We start from the raw sequence: 6,078 nt of genomic DNA on the forward strand, positions 1-6,078 counted from the left end.
TTCCCACTTCTAAGAGTGGTGATAGACTTAGCTTACTCCATTTGATTTGAAGAGCTTGGATCACTTATTTCGTATTGCGGTTTAGGATTGGGGAAAGGTTGGGTTCGAAGAATCCCTTTTTCCCTAATTGAATTTTTTATCTCATGCCCTTGTATGGCCTTTGAAAGGTCTTGAAGGGTTTACAATATACTCTGAGTGATAACCTCTTAGTTTTGAATATGTTTCCAGACCAGATCCTCTTGAGGTTTCCCTTAATTCAAGAATTGGTTAGGGATTCCTTGAGGAGTAGCAATTTGTCTATTCCTCCAATTAAAGTTTGGATGATTTCTCCAACTAGGATTGTATGTGTTAAAGATGCATACATTGAAAGGTCTTTGGTAGTTGTTCACGGCATTTGATTGCTCGTTCAGTGCCTCTTAAAAAGTAGGTATCGTTAGGCAATTTTTAGTTGTATGTATGTTGTAAGTACAGATACCGCAAAAAACTTCCTTAGCCTTAACCTTATCCTTCTTTAGTTCCATGGCATCAAATTTCCTTACGAGATTAACTACTTTAGCATTGATATCATCCTCCTCTTTCAGAAGGTATATTCCACCCCTCTCTTTTAATTGAATAGGCCTAGAGGTGGTGCTCGATTTTGGGGAGATGTCCCATGATTGTGCGGTTTCAGCGAGTTTGTTGAAGTAATCCCACACCTCATCAACATTTTTATTCATGAATTCCCCATTACACATCGTCTCGACAAATTGGCGCATGGAAGATGTCAGTCCATCGTGGAAGAAAGTTGTTATGCGCCACATTTCAAAACCGTGTTGTGGGCATGAACTGATGAGATCCTTGAACCGTTCCCAAGATTGGAAGAATGTTTCATTTTCCTTTTGGGTGAAGTTCACGATCGACTTCTAAGTGGTGTTCATCTTATGGTATGGAAAGAACTTTTTTATGAACTCCCTTCATCATGTCATTCCATGTACCAATTGATTACGGATGTAGTGAGTGCAACCACGTCTTAGCCTTCTCTTTCAAGGAGAAAGGAAAGTGTTTCAGCCTGACCGTGTCCTCAGACACGTTAGGAAGGTATAGAGTGGCTATAACCTCATCAAATTCTTGCAAGTGTAGGTATGGACTTTCAGATTCAAGTCCAAGGAACTTTAGAAGGAATTGGATCACTCCAAGCTTGATATCCATGTTTCCTGTGTTTTTTGGAAAAACTAAGCATGAGGGCATGCTCACCGCCATCGGTTGTAAATAGTCTCGCAAAGTACAAGGCGGGGGTACTTGATGCACGTCATTCTCATCCTAGACTTCCTCAACCTGAGGTTGAGGTTGTCTTCCTGGTTGATTGACCGGTTGATTAGTAGCCATCACTTCGATTGACTCTGAGGATCTCGAGTGGTGTATAATCCTATGATAGATAGATAACCCCTCAACCAATCCTCCTTCACTCAAAAGACATCGAGTGTTGTCATGGACCCACTTGGGCATGAAATACTATTAGCCCTCAATTTCAGAATCTAACCTAAACCTAGAAAGAAAAAGAAGGAAATAGAAATCTAGAAATAGTAAGAGATAGAATTAGAAAGAAGTTACCAAATTAGAAGGTTTCTATGTTAGGATCCTGCAAAAGAAAAAGGAAAGTGAATTAGTAAAAAAAAAATAAGAAAGTTTCTAAAAATAGAAAGGGAAGTTTTTTAAAAAATAAAAATTCCAAACCTAAAATTAGAAAGTAGTTTGTAAAAACAGAAAAGGAAAGTTTTTAAACCTAGAATTAGAAAGAAAAGTTAGTTTCTAAAATAATTCAGAAAAACCCTAATCCTAAAAATAGAAAATAGAAAAACCCTAATCTTAAAAAGGAAAGTAGAAAAATCTTAATCTTAAACTAATTCCAAAACTAATTAATCTTAGAAAAATTCAACCGTTAGTATCCGGCAATGGTGCCAAAAGCTTGTTCACAACCCCAAGTGTAGGGTCACGATGCAATAATAATCTTGGTGACACCGAGGTTTAATCCACAGAGACTAATCTCGTGTGTATTTTAAAAGCAACCAGAAGTAGAACTAGAAGAATATGTGAATCTAAATTGGAAATAAAGGAAGTACTTGTAAAAGATTTAATTAGAAACTAAAGAAATTCAAAGGTGGGAACTAGGGTTTCCAAGGATCCACTTGTAGCAATCAGGGAGATCTATTACTTGATTCAAGAACAACTGGAATCGGAGTCTTGTCCTATCCAGTTGGAAAATATCTTAATAAAACCAAATCTGAACTTTCGTTGATCTAATTCTCAATGGATAAGAGTTGTGAGGATTGGAAGTGATTCCATCACCTAGCCATGCCCATGAGAGAATGGCAAACAACAGGATATACCAAGTCCACAATCAAACATAAGAGAGTTGTGAAGGTTAAAAGGGATTCCATCACCCAACCATGCCCAAGGGACAATAGTGAACAACAAGATTTCCTAATTTCACAATCTCAAAGTATGAAAAGAAGATACTCAAAGCTATTGCAAATCTACTGTAATTTGAGTCACAATAAACCATTAAGAACTGAAAGTATTCCTTAAATATCAGACTAGAATAAAAGAGAATTCAACATAAATATAAATTAAAGCAATAGAAAACATACCACCACGCTACAAGCTTCACCTCTTAGCCCTAACTAAGAGGTTTAGCCAACCATAAACATGATTGGATCTAAAACCCTAGAAGAAAGTATGAAAAACTAAGGAAGAAATAAGAACAATGCTTGGCAACGGCTCTTCGCCCTTGTGCTTCACTCCTCCAAACCCTAGAATGATTGATAAATCCCCAGAGATGCCCTAGGGACTCCTATTTATAGTTGTGCAACACCTCCTTTCGCACCTCTTTAAAAAATAATAATTTGAAAACTGCCTCAAATTTACACACTCAGCATAACTCTGCGTAACTTTACGCAATTTGTTTAATGACATCAACAGGCTTCGATGTCATTGAAGTTGTCTTTTGTACATTCTTTTTCCTCACTTTTATAGCTTCATCTGGACTCTGCGACCTTCTATGTCATCGAACCTACCTTTGATGTCATCGAAGAGGCCTTCAATGTCATCGAACATTTTTCGAGGAATCGATAATATGTCTAAAATAGTCCCGAGAGTTATTCCAATTTCTTTAATAAATTTGATGTCATCGAAGTGTCCTTCGATGTCATCATGTAGATCTTCGATGTCATCGAGGAGTGCTTCGAGTAATCGAAAATGGTGCCCAATATGTCTAGTAAGTTTTGCAAAAATTCCATAGAAAATTCGATGTCACCAGCAGGTCTTCGATGTCATCGAGGAAAGCTTCGAGTCATCAAACAAGTTATTGAGTCATCGAAAAATGTCTTCAATTTGTCCAGTGTCCAACTTAATATTCTTTCATAAATTCGATGTCATTAACCCGTGTTCGATGACACAGTAAATGTGTATTCTGCACTTGTTCTTTCGGCTTCGTTCCTTCTCCGCTTGGTTTTCTTGAATCTTGGGACCTTGAAATATTCAATCTTTATCTCCTAATATCCATTCTTTGCCTTTGCAAATTCATGTTTTGAATCTTGGGACCTTGAGCGTTAACTTCATGCTTTTAGCACCTTTTCCAATCCAAGTTCTTAAATTCACCTTGCAACATAAACATGAGTAAAATATGACATTAAGCAATATCATGTTCATAAAACCATGATACAAATGGGGTTCAATATGCAATATATGACCCTCAACATATGTATACCATCACTTTATTCCCCTTTTTGTCATAAGTTGACAAAGGAAGAATTAATGAAAAGAGCATTATCGGATGATAGATGACCGAAATATAATTAAAATAAGCACATCATCAATAGAACTAAATGGAATAGTAAACATTAATTGTAGTAAATAGTGTTTTAAAGAGTGTATAAAGTCACACCAAACCATCAAAATATAAAGTTATTACAAATTAAACTAAAGCAAATATCACTCTGACTCAAAAGAGGATGGAGCAGGCATCTCAGGATCATTAATCTTCAAACTCCTATTAAACCGATGAAAGTACTTTTTAATGTACTTCATGTTCTTTTTCTAAATATGAGCTAATGATTCTTGGGACACTTGCAAAGCATCCATTTTCTTTTGTAAGGCTAATAACCTCTCATGAAATTGAGAGGGATTGGTAGTCAGAGTCTGTAGCATATTTTGAATCTTCCAAGTTATCAAAAATATCATCCATATTAATGTCTTCTTCCTGTGTTTTTTCCTAATCACCTCTTTGTTCAGGAAGGGAAGTGGCGTTAGTTGCATTATATTAAGATTTGCATTATTGAATGGTAGTTTAGATTTTAGTATTTCAAACGAAGAAATTTGAACACGATATTGTAATGTAAGGGAAGACATAAGGTGTCCAAATGGAATCGATCCATGTTTAAGATACAATCTATACTAACTAATAACAAAACAAGTCAAGGAAGGTAGGAAAATACGAACATTGAAAGTTCTTAAGCGTTACTATGAAGTGTAACTTGATATGTAAATGTGTTCGATACCAATCCAACTATCCTAACCTTACATCTAATCTCCAACGTGAATCTGACCGTTGGAAATGATCGTCGTCCATGGATCAAGCCATCTAACCATTGATCTTGAAACAAGACCAACCAACAAGTGATTCGACGGATGTACCTTTCCCTAAATGAATTGACGAATAACTCTCTACCCATAAAGATTTAGATATGGGTTTTGTTTATGAAAAATGTTCAGAAAGATACACACAAGCATGTGAAACCATCGTATCTCACAAAACTCTTATATTTGTAATAATTATGAAAATGCCACTAGTTTAAATTAGAAATCCTAAATCAAATAGTTATCCTAATCTGTTTCATGCAAAATTTCGTAATAGGCTTAGTTATCACAAATTGACCATACATATCAAATTTCAATCATTGGATCATCAAGATTTAACAAACTTTCAATCAGGATGGCCCATATGGGGGCCAGCACTGTTGCCTGCTTCGAACACTGATACACTGACCCTAATAACCGCCAGTCAAAACCAACGGATGGAACGGATCTACACTGAAACACCCATGGACCCCACCTAGGAATCATGCGCATACAAAGGCCACGTACAACCACACCACACCGTACCTGGAAGTCGGTCAAGGAGTCCTTGACCTCACAAAACATGCAAGAACGGAACCGACCATGAACGATCGTCCGCTGGCAGTTTCATGGGCCACCATCATCATTTTTATGAACGATCCAGACCGTTCATCACAACCGGGGGGGAAAACTAATCGGACCCTAGGTTTCTCCACACATTGTCTAGGCATCCACGTGTGAATGCAGTCCATTACAGATCACCACGCTACAAGAGATCCGCGAACTGTCAATCCAGTTGTGCCACCACTTTTGCAAATCTGGGAAATCGAAACCGTTTATCAACCTTACTCATAACCTTGACCAAATCATGAGATATGTGAGGACCCATGCAAACAGTTGTATGCAATTTGTACTCAGGGAAACCTGCAGGCCGTAAGAAAACAATGGCACCATGATCAACCGATCGACCCCACATGCAATATAGATGGTTCAAGGTCATCCTTAGGACTTTTTTATCGCATCTACGGAGGCCGTTTGGAAAATAACCCACACAAGGATCGCTTATTGAACCGTTCCTCATGCAATTGACTCCTTACGCAGTAAACGGAGCTACATAAGTTACAACTCAACACACCTTGCATAAGGGCTATGCCCAGAAGTTTTGAGAACTTCCATGCCTATAAAAACCCTCCTAATCCACCATTGTGAGATCATAGTAAAGGAGAGAGAGAAATGGGAGAGAGAGAGAGAGAGAGAGACCACTAGTGGCAGCAGGGAGGGAAACTCTACTCACTGGAAGTGTAGCCGTCCAACAAGGAGAGAAGGGAAGGGAAGGAAGGGGAAAAGAGAGGAAGAAGGAAGGAAAAGAAATTAAAGAAAGAAGGAAAAGAAATTAACGAAAAAAAAAGAGGGAAACCGGCAACACTCGACGTCCGAGGTAGGTCACGTCCAATTTTCCCTTCTAAACCCCTTCTTCCCCTTCTT

At 37.9% G+C, this 6,078-nt stretch overlaps 1 non-coding gene across 1 annotated transcript; it reads left to right on the top strand.

Moving 5' to 3' along the window:
* The first annotated feature begins 804 nt into the window (after positions 1-804).
* LOC131228431 (small nucleolar RNA R71) lies at positions 805-910 on the top strand. The gene has a single exon (XR_009162935.1). It is a non-coding gene; the product is annotated as a small nucleolar RNA R71 (small nucleolar RNA).
* Positions 911-6,078: the final 5,168 nt, after the last annotated feature.

The sequence above is a fragment of the Magnolia sinica genome, chromosome 15 (genome assembly GCF_029962835.1).
Source record: "Magnolia sinica isolate HGM2019 chromosome 15, MsV1, whole genome shotgun sequence".
Taxonomy (NCBI): Eukaryota; Viridiplantae; Streptophyta; class Magnoliopsida; order Magnoliales; family Magnoliaceae; genus Magnolia; species Magnolia sinica.